This window comes from Bison bison, unplaced genomic scaffold (genome assembly GCF_000754665.1).
Source record: "Bison bison bison isolate TAMUID 2011002044 unplaced genomic scaffold, Bison_UMD1.0 scf7180017864469, whole genome shotgun sequence".
Taxonomy (NCBI): Eukaryota; Metazoa; Chordata; class Mammalia; order Artiodactyla; family Bovidae; genus Bison; species Bison bison.
In genome coordinates this window covers 8,578,019-8,588,848 of record NW_011495030.1, presented here as the reverse complement: position 1 = coordinate 8,588,848, position 10,830 = coordinate 8,578,019, and the positions used below count along the sequence as shown (strand labels likewise).

The window sequence follows — 10,830 nt, the reverse complement described above, 5'->3', positions numbered from 1 at the left end:
AACAGTTAGAACTGGACATGGAACAACAGACTGGTTCCAAATAAGAAAAGGAGTACGTTGAGGCTGTATATTGTCACCCTGCTTATTTAAGTTATACGCAGAGTACATCATGTGAAATGCTGGGCTGGAGGAAGCACAAGCTGAATCAAGACTGCCCGGAGAAATATCAATAACCTCAGATATGCAGATGACACCACTCTTATGGCAGAAAGCAAAGAAAAACTAAAGAGCCTCTTGATGAAAGTGAAAGAGGAGAGTGAAAAGCTGCCTTAAAACTCAACATTCAGAAAACGAAGATCATGGCATCTGGTCCCATCACTTTATGGCAAATAGATGGGGAAACAAGGGAAATAGTGACAGACTTTATTTGGGGGGGGCTCCAAAAACACTGCAGATGGTGACTGCAGCCATGAAATTAAAAGACGCTTGCTCCCTGGAAGAAAAGATATGACTAACCTAGACAGCATATTAAAAAGCAGAGACATTACTTTGCCAACAAAGGTCTGTCTAGTCAAAGGTATGGTTTTTCCAGTGGTCATGTATGGATGTGAGAGTTGGACTATAAAGAAAGCTGAGCACCAAAGAATTGATGCTTTTGAACTGTGGTTGTTGGAGAAGACTCTTGAGAATCCCTTGGACAGCAAGGAGATCAAACCAGTCCATCCTAAAGGAAATCAGTCCTGAATATTCATTGGAAGGACTGATGTTGATGTTGAAACTCCAATCCTTTGGCCACCTGATGCAAAGAACTGACTCATTGGAAAAGACCCGATGCTGGGAAAGACTGAAGTCGGGAGGAGAAGGGGATGACAGAGGATGAGATGGTTGGATGGCATCACCGACTCAATGGATATGAGTTTGAGTAAACTCTGGGAGTTGGGAGGGATGGACAGGGAAGCCTCATGTGCTGCAGTCCATGGGGTCAGACACAACTGAGCGACTGAACTGAACTGAATTGAAGTGATACAACATTAATGAACCTTATAAACATTATATGAGCTTAAGAAGTCAGTAACAAAAGACCAAATATTTTATGATTCAAATTTACTGAGACAAAAAGGTAAATTTATTGAGACAGAAACTAGACTGGTGGTTGTCTAAGTAACTAGGGAAGAATAGAGAGTTAGGAAGTGATATCCAATAAGCACAGGGGTTTCTTGAGGGTAGTGATGGCTGGACACCTCTGTGAGGATAATACAAAATACTGAACTGTACATTTTTAAGGGTGAAACATATGACTTTAAATGCATGGAATTGAATTATATATCAATAAAGTATTTACAAAAAACAAACATGAGACATTACTTCATACCCACTGGGTATGATCCACTATTAGATGGTGCCAAGGGTATTGCCTTGGATGAGTAAATGTCTGAACTATCTCTGAATTGGCCAGAATTGTCAGTATTAAAGAGTAGGACCCAGACAACTCTACCTCAAAAACTCCAAAAAGGAACTGTCAGATCAAGTCAAAGAAAAAGAGTCATTTGGTTAATTTCCTCACTTTAAAAGAGAGATAAACATACTAACTCGTGTCAGTTTCAGCTTATCAATAATGTTGCTAGGAACCAGAAGTACCTAAAGACCCACCTAGGACTGAGGTCAGTCTCCACAGACATTTCCCCTTCCAGAGTTAATGCTGTGGCAGGACCAGCTCTTGTTAATCTTATTATGATTACAAGGTGCATTTCAGCAAAAATCATCAGGGAACTTTTCAAGTAGAAAAGAAAGGCCACAACTAGCAACAAAATTGTAAATGGAAAAGCTCACTGGTAAAGACAAATATACAGTAAAGGCAGGAAATCATCCACACAGAAATATAATATCAAAACCAGAAATTGTGAGGAGAGCACAAATGCAGGATATTAGAAATGCGTTTGGTATTAAAAGATCAGCAACTTAAAACAATCTTGTTTATATACAGACTGCTATTACAAAACCTCATGGTAACCACAAACCAAAAATCTACAATAGATACACACACATAAAAGAAAAAAGAATCCAAACAAAACACTAAAGTTAGCCATCAAATCTCAAGAGAACAAAAGAAGGGGGGAAGAAAAAACACCTACAAAAATAAATCCAAAACAATTAATGAAATGGCAATAAGAAACACATATTGATAATTACCTTTAACATTAACAGATTAAATCCTCCAAACAAAAGACACAGACACAAAAAAATAGGCTCATACACAGGCTATCTACAAGAGACCCACTTCAGATCTAGAGACAATACAGACTGAAAGTGAGGGAATAAAAAAAAAGGTATTCCATGCAAATGGAAATCAAAAGAAAACTGAAGTAGCAATACTCTTATCAGACAAAACAGATTTTAAAATAAGGACTGTCATGGGAGACAAAGAAGAACACTACATGATGATTAAGAGATAAATCCAAAAAGAAGACAAAACAATTGTAAATATATATGTACCCAACATAGGAGCACCTCAATAAATAAGACAAATACCAAGAGCCATACAAGGAGAAATCAACAACAAAAGATAAAAAAGGAGAAGTTTAACACTTCACTTTCATCAATGGACAGATCACTCAGACAGAAAATCAATATGTAAACACATGTCTTAAAACCTTAAAGCACATGGACTTAACTGATATTTATAGAGTATTCCACCCAAAGCAACAGAATACATATTCTTCTCAAGTGCACATGGAACATTCTCCAGGACTGACCACACACTGGCCCACAAAGAGAGCCTCAGTAAACTTAAGAACATTAAAACCATATCAAGCATCTTTTCCAACCACAACATTATCAGATTACAAACCAACTATAAGAAAAACTATTAAAAAAAAAAAAACAACAAAAATACAAAAAAACATGCAAACATGTGGATGCTAAACAATTTGCTACTAAGCAGCCAATGAATCACTGAATAAATAAAAGAGGAAATTTTTAAATGCCTAAAGACAAATGGAAAAAAAAAGCATGATAATTCGAAACCCTTGGGATGCGGCAAAGGCGTTCTAAGATGGAAATTTACAGCAATATAACCATACCTCAAGAAATAAGAAAAAATTCAAATAAATGAGCTAATCTTACACCAAAAGCAACTAAAGAAAAAAATCCAAAGTTATTAGAAGAAAAGCATCATCATGAAGATCAGAGAAATAAATGAAATAGAAATGAAAAAAAGAAAAGATTAATGAAACTAAAAGTAGGCTACTTGAAAAGATAAACAAAACTGATACACCTCTAGCTAATTCATCAACAGAAAGGAGAGGGCTCAAATCAATAAAACTGCAAATGAAAAAGGAGAATTTACTACACATATCACAGAAATACAAAGAATCATAAAAGACTGCTACAAGCAACTATATACCAATAAAATGGATTATTTGGAAGAAATGGACTAATTCTTAGAAAGGTACAACTCCTGAAACTGAGGCAGAAAAAAATAGAAAATACGAATAGACTAATCACAAGTAATGAAATTGAAACCATGATTTAAAAACTCCCAACTAATAAATGTTCAGGACCAGATGGCTTTACAAGTGTATTCTATCAAACACCTAGAAAAGAGTTAACACTTTTACTTCTGAAACTATTTCAAAAACTGCAGAGTAAAACACACTCCCACACTCATTCTATGAGGCCACCATCATCCCAATACCAACAAAAAACAAATATCACAAGAAAATTACTGGCTAATATCACTGATGTACATAGATGCAAAAATCCTCAACAAACTACTAGCAGTTCAAATCTAACAATACATTAAAAGGATCATACACCATGATCAAGTGGGATTATCCCAGGGATGCAAGAATTTTTCAATATCCACAGATCAGTGTGAATCATCACATCAACAATCTGAATAATAAAAACTATATGATCATCTCAATAAATGCAGAAAAATCTTCTGACAAAATTCAACATGAATTCATAACAAAAACTCTCCAGGAAGTGGGACAGAGGGAACATACTTCAACATAATAAAGTCCATATATGACAAACCTATAGCTAACATCATACTGAACAGTGAAAATCTGAAAGCATTTCCTCTAAGATCAGGAACAAGACAAGGATGTCCACTCTCACTACTTTTATTCAACACAGTTTTGTAAGTCCTCAGTACAGCAATTAGAGAAGAAAAAGAAATAAAGGGAATCCAAATTGGAAAAGAAAAAGTAAGACTGTCACTATTTGTAGATGCCATGATACTATACATAGAAAGCCCCTAAGACACTACTACAAAATTACTAGAGCTTATTAAAGAATTAGGTAAAGTTGCAGGATATAAAATTAATACACAGAAATATACTCCATTTGTATACACTAACAATGAAAGATCAGAAAGAGAAATTCAAGAAACAATGCCATTTATCATCACATCAAAAATAATATATACCTAAGAATAAACCTATCTAAAGAGACAAAAGACCTGTACTCCAAAAACTAAGAAGCTGATGAAAACAACTGAAAATGACACAACTGGAAAGCTATACCATGTTCTTGGATTGCAACAATTAATAATGTCAAAATGACTATACTGTCCAAGGCAAAATACAGACTCAATGCAATTCCCTATCAAATTATCAATGGCATTTTTTTAGAACTAGAATAAAAAATCTTAAAATCTGTATGGAGACACAGAAGACCCCGAAGAGTCAAAGCAATCTGTGAAAGAAAAATAGAGTTGAAGGAATCAGACTCCCTGACCTCAGATTACTGAATAAAGCTACAATCATCAAAACAGTATGGCACTGGCACAAAAACAGAAAGATAAATCAGTGGAACAGGATAGAAAGCCCAGAAATACACCCATGCATCTATAATCAATTAATCTATGACAAAGGAGGCAAGATTATACAATGAAGAAAAGACAGTGTCTTCAATACATGGTGCTGGGAAAACTGGACAGCTATATATAAAAAAATGAAATAGAATATTCCTTAACACCATACACAAACATAAAATGAACTAAAGACCTAAATGTAAGACCAGATATTATAAAACTCTAAGAGAAAAACATAGGCAAAACACTCTCTGACATGAAACACAGCAATATCCTTTTCAACACAGCTCCTAAGGTTATAAAAATGGAAATAAGCAAATGGGACCTAATTAAACTCAAAAGCTTTTGCACAGCAAAGGAAACCATAAACAAAATGAAAAGACAACCCATAGAATGGAAGAAAATACTTACGAACTATCTGAAGGACAGGGACTGGTCTCCAAAAATCTACAAATACCTCATGCATAACAACAATGATAAAAAAATACAATAAAAAATGGGCAGAAACCTAAATAGACATTTCTCCAAAGAAGACCAAGAGGCACATGAAAAAATACTCAACATCACTAATTATTCAGTTCAGTTCAGTTCAGTCGCTCAGTCGTGTCTGACTCTTTGCGACCCCATGAACTGCAGCACGCCAGGCCTCCCTGAACATCACCAACTCCTGGAGTTCACCCAAACTTATGTCCATTGAGTCGGTGATGCCATCCAACCATCTCATCCTCTGTTGTCCCCTTCTCCTCCTGCCCTCAATCTCCTCCAGTTACTAGAGAAATACAAATCAAAAATATGAGAGATCACCTCACACCAGTCAGAATGGCCATCATCAAAAAATCTACACACAATAAATGATGAAAAGAGTGTGGAGAAAAGAGAACCCTCTTACACTGTTGGTGGGACTGTACATTGGTACAGCTACTATGGAGAACCATATGGAGGGTCCTTAAGAAAATTAAAGTAGGGCTACCGGGAGTTGGTGATGGACAGGGAGGCCCGGCGTGCTGCGATTCATGGGGTCGCAAAGAGTCGGACACGACTGAGCGACTGAACTGAACTGAACTGAACCATGTAATCCAGCAATACCATTCCTGAGCATATAGCTATCCAGAGAAAAACTGGATAGTTTCAAAAGATACATGCACTTCAATGTTCACTGCAGCACTGTTTACAATAGCCAAGACATGGAAGCAAGCTAAAGGGCCATCAACACAGGAATGGATAAAAAAGATGCCATACATATATACACCAGAATATTACTCAGCCATTTAAAAGAATGAAACGATGCCATTTGCAACAACATGGATAGAACTAGAAATTATCATACTAAGTAAGACACAGAAAGACAATTATCATATGATATTGTTTATATGTGGAATTTAAAGAAATAATGCAAATGAACTTATTTACAAAACAGAAAGAGACTCAGACTCAGAGAAGTTAGAGTTACAAAGGGAAAGGGTAGGGGAGAGGGATAGAATCGGAGTTTGGGATTTACATGTACGTAGATAACCAACAAGGACCTACTGTATACTTCAGGAAACTCTGCTCAAGACTCAGACTCAAGACTCTGCTTAATAACCTAAATGGAAAAATAATTTGAAAAAGAACAGATACATATAAATGTCAAACCGAATCACTTTGCTATACACCTGAAACTAACACAACATTGTTAATCAACTATATTCCAATATAAAAACAATTTTTAAAAAAGCTATCAGATGCTTATCAATACACACATACACCCTAGTGCTATTGTAAGAACTGAGTAACACATATAAAACAATTATGTGTTTTATGTAAACAATGAGAATAAATTTCAGCCAGCTGAAAGAGGTAAATGGGATACAACTGTAACATTAACTTCATATTCTCATTTCAACTGAGAAAAGAATAAAAGTCACTTTAAAAAATACACTTCCTTTAAGCATTTTTTTTTACAATTAGAAGTTAGATCAAGATTCTTCATTAAATACAAATATCTTAATATTAAAACTTATTTATAACTTAATATAAATTATTTTATCATCAAAGCTATACCTAACAAAAGGTCATTCAATAAAGGGCATTTGGGGATGGGAATGGAAAGGAATTTGAAGATAATAGATATGTGAGTAGGTAGTCAAGAAAGTCTAACTGGTAAAGGACTCAGAGAGGTGGGAGGATTCCAAAAGATAACTCTACAGCCTCTTTTGTCTAAACCTTGCTGTTTCTACACTAGAGCTAATTATCTCATATCTTTAACGTAAAACTTGTCAAGGCTATAGATATGATATCAGAATAACTGTCTTCTCATTTCACAGATTTCTGAATCAAGAAGACCATCTAGACATGACTGAGAGAATATAGGGAGAACCTAGATTTTAAACCTGATTCAATGATGGCTTTGGGTATCCTCACTGAGGAAGGAAAAATTTATTTTAAATACTGAAAAAAGAAAATTATTTGTGGCCAAGAGGGAAAAGTGTAGCAGACTACATTATTGCTCATAAATACTCCATCTTTTCCTCCCACTCCCTGAGAGGACCACCTCATCTGACCCAACACTGGCTTGGCCATATGACTCAGTTTGACCAATGGAATCTGAGCAAGAGTGGTAGTGTGTTAGTTCCAAAAAGAGGCAGTAGGAGGTATTTCATTTCCAGCCCTCATGTTTTTTTTGCCTTTTACCAGGAGAACACCATGTCTCATTTAGGGGTTATTCCTTCAGCCTGGAATCCAAACTGAGGCTATACATGGAACAAACACCTACCAGCTATCTCAGTTTACCACATGTGTTATAAGTCACAGCCATCAACATGTGGTGTTACAACTTCTCATGTGATTTCAGATAACCTTCCTTCTACAACTTCACACTAACTCACAGGATGCAACCTTTTCAACATCCACTTCCACCAACAAGCTTCATAACTTTTTTAAGGTAAAGTGCCAAATATATTGTACTATTTATATATTTTCTTACCACTTAGCATGTGCTGTTTTTACTAAGTTTTTTTTTTTAATATCACCAAGTTTAGACTGTCATACCCCTAACCTTATTTTTCCTATAAGCCCTGTGCTTTTTACTGCACAATTCTGCAGAACACAGTGTCTTTTAGGAACACATATTTCACACCATAACATAACTGACTACATCTTGAAAAAACAGACACAAATATCCGTAATTCGAAGAGACACAGATAACTTAGCTATCTATAACTAAGCCACATAAGGGTAGAAAAGCAAGTTGGGTAAGGTGATATTTAACCTTATGACCTGGTAACACTGTCAAATACAATCACATTGGGAGAATATGTTTCAACTTATGAATTTGAATGTTTGTGTCCTTCTCCCTCAACCTATAGCATTCTATTCCTGGCCCTCCAAAAATAATATCCTTTCACATTCAAAATATATTCATTCCATCACAATAGCCCCAGAAGCCTTAACTCATTCCAGCATCAACCCAAAGTCTGAGTTCAAAGTCTCATCTAAATATCATCTAAATCAGGTGTGGATGAGACTCAAGCAAGGCTTCAGCAGTATGTGAACTGAGAACATCCAGATGTACAAGCTGGGTTTAGAAAAGGCAGATTAGCCAAGATCAAATTGCCAGTATATGTTGGATCATGGAGAAAGCAAGAAGTTCCAGAAAAGTATCTACTTCTGCTTCACTGACTACGCTAACACCTTTGATTGTGGATCACAACAAACTGTGGACAATTCTTAAAGAGATTGGCATACCAGACCACCTTACTTGCCTCCCAAGAAATCTGTATGCAGGTCAAGAAGCAACAGTTATAACGAGACATGAAACAACAGACTACTTCAAAATCAGAAAAAGAGTACAACAGGACTGTACACTGTCACCTGCTTCTTTACCTTTTATGCTGAATACATCATGTGATATGCCAGACTGGATGAATCACAAGCTGGAATCAAGACTGCCAGGAAGTAATATTAACAACCTCAGTATGCAGATAACACTACTCTAATGGCAGAGGGATGAGGAGCTGAAGAGCCTCTTGATAAGAGAGAAAGAGGAGAGTGAAAAAAGCTGGCTTAGAACTCAACATTCAAAAAACAAAGATCATGGCATCCAGTTCCATCGCCTCATGGCAAATAGAAGGGAAAAAGTGAAAGCAGTGATAGATTTTATTTTCTTGGGCTCAAAAATCACTACAAATGGTGACCCCAGCCATGAAATTAAAAGATGCTCACTCTTTGGAAAAAAGAGACTCAAACTCTGGTGGAATAAGCATCTCCACGAAAGCATCTTTGGTGTCATAAGCTATGACAAACCTAGACATCATATGAAAAAGCAGAGACATCCCTTTGCCAACAAAGCTCTGTATAGTAAAAGCTATGGTTCTTCCGGCAGTCGTGTACAGATGTGAGAGTTGGACTATAAAGAAGGCTGAGTGCCAAAGAACTGATGTTTTCCAATTGTGGTTCTGGGGAAGACTCATGAGAGTCCCTTGGACATCAAAGAGATCAAACCAGTCAATCCCAAAGGAAATCAATCCTGAATATTCATTGGAAGGACTGATGCTGAAGCTCCAATATTTTGGCCATCTGATGAGAAGAGCCAACTCATTAGAAAAGACCCTGATGCTGGGAAAGATTGAAGGCAGGAGGAGAAGGGAACGACAGAGGTTGGATGGCATCACCGACTCAAAGGACATGAGTTTGAGCATGCTCCGGAAGATGATGAAGAGTAGGGAAGCCTGGCGTTTTGCAGTCCATTGGGTTGCAGAGTCAGACATGACTTAGCGACTGAACAACAAGGTACAATTCATCCTGAGGTTCTCCAGCTGTAAACCTATGAAATCAAACAAATTATGTGTTTCTAAAATATAATGGTAGAAAAGGCATAGGACAGATGTTCCCATTCCAACAGGCATAGGACAAATATTTCCATTACAAGAGAAAAGAAAAAATGAGTGACAAGTCTCAAATAAATCTAAAACCTAGTAAGGCAAATTCCATTAGACCTTAAGGCTGATGAATAACCCTCTAACTTGATACTCTGCCTTCCAGACCCACTGAAGCAGAGATCCCATCTGCAGAGCACACCAGGGCAACATTCCTGCCCCTCCAGCTTTGCTGGGCACCAAAGACTCCTGGCAGCCCTGCCCCATGCTTCCCTTCTTTGAAATATAGGTGGAGTCAGACATGCCTCCAGGGCCTTTGCATTCTCTGCTAGCAGAGATACTTATTCCACCAAAGTCTGCTGCCTGCACCCCGCTGAGGGATAACTGCCACTAGGGGCTGCCAGAACCATATCCAGGGCAGCCAAGGAGCTCAGCAACAGCATTAATTTTTCACAACTATAAGCAGTTATGAGGACTCAAGCCACACCTTCAACCCTTCGCTTAGAAAAGACTTGAAGTAAACACCCAATTTTATTGCTCTTAAGTTCTACATTCTACAAAGCACTGAAACATGAACACAACTCAACCAAGTTCTTTGACACTTTATAACAAGGATCACTTTTCTTTCAGTTTCTAATAACATGGTCCTTATTTCCATCTTAGATCTTATCAGAATGGTCTTTAATGGAACACAATTCTACCAATATTCTCCACAGGATTGCACAGGTGTCCTCTAAGAAAATTGTTTTCTTACAACTCTGTTTCTTTCTTTCCAAGTCCTCACCAAAATCTCCTTTAAAGATCTGTTCCCAACAATGTAGACTTTTTCTAGCATGCACCTCAAAACTCTTCCATTACCCAGTCCCAAAGCCACTTTTACATTTTTAGAAACTTGTTACCGCCCTTCCACTTCTCAGTACCAGTTGCTGTTTTAGCTCATTCAGGATGCTATAAGAAAATTATCATACATGAAGTGGCTTATAAAAAAAAGAAACATATTTCTCACATTTCTGGAGGTTGGGAAGTATGAAATCAAGCAGATGCGGTATCTAATGAGGACCCTATTCCTGGTTCATAGATGATTCATTTTCTTATTCATCTTCTTGCTATGTCCACACATGGCAGGAGGGGCAAAGGAACTCTCAGCGATCTCGTTAATAAAGGTACTAGTCCCACTAATGAGGGGTCCACTCTCATGACTGATTCATCTCTGGAAAA

General features: G+C 37.0%; 1 protein-coding gene across 2 annotated transcripts in view; it reads right to left on the bottom strand.

Moving 5' to 3' along the window:
• The window catches only part of JAK2 (Janus kinase 2), a 118,537-nt gene that overhangs the window by 76,620 nt on the left and 31,087 nt on the right, over positions 1-10,830 (bottom strand). The gene's annotated exons all lie outside the window — the stretch shown is intronic.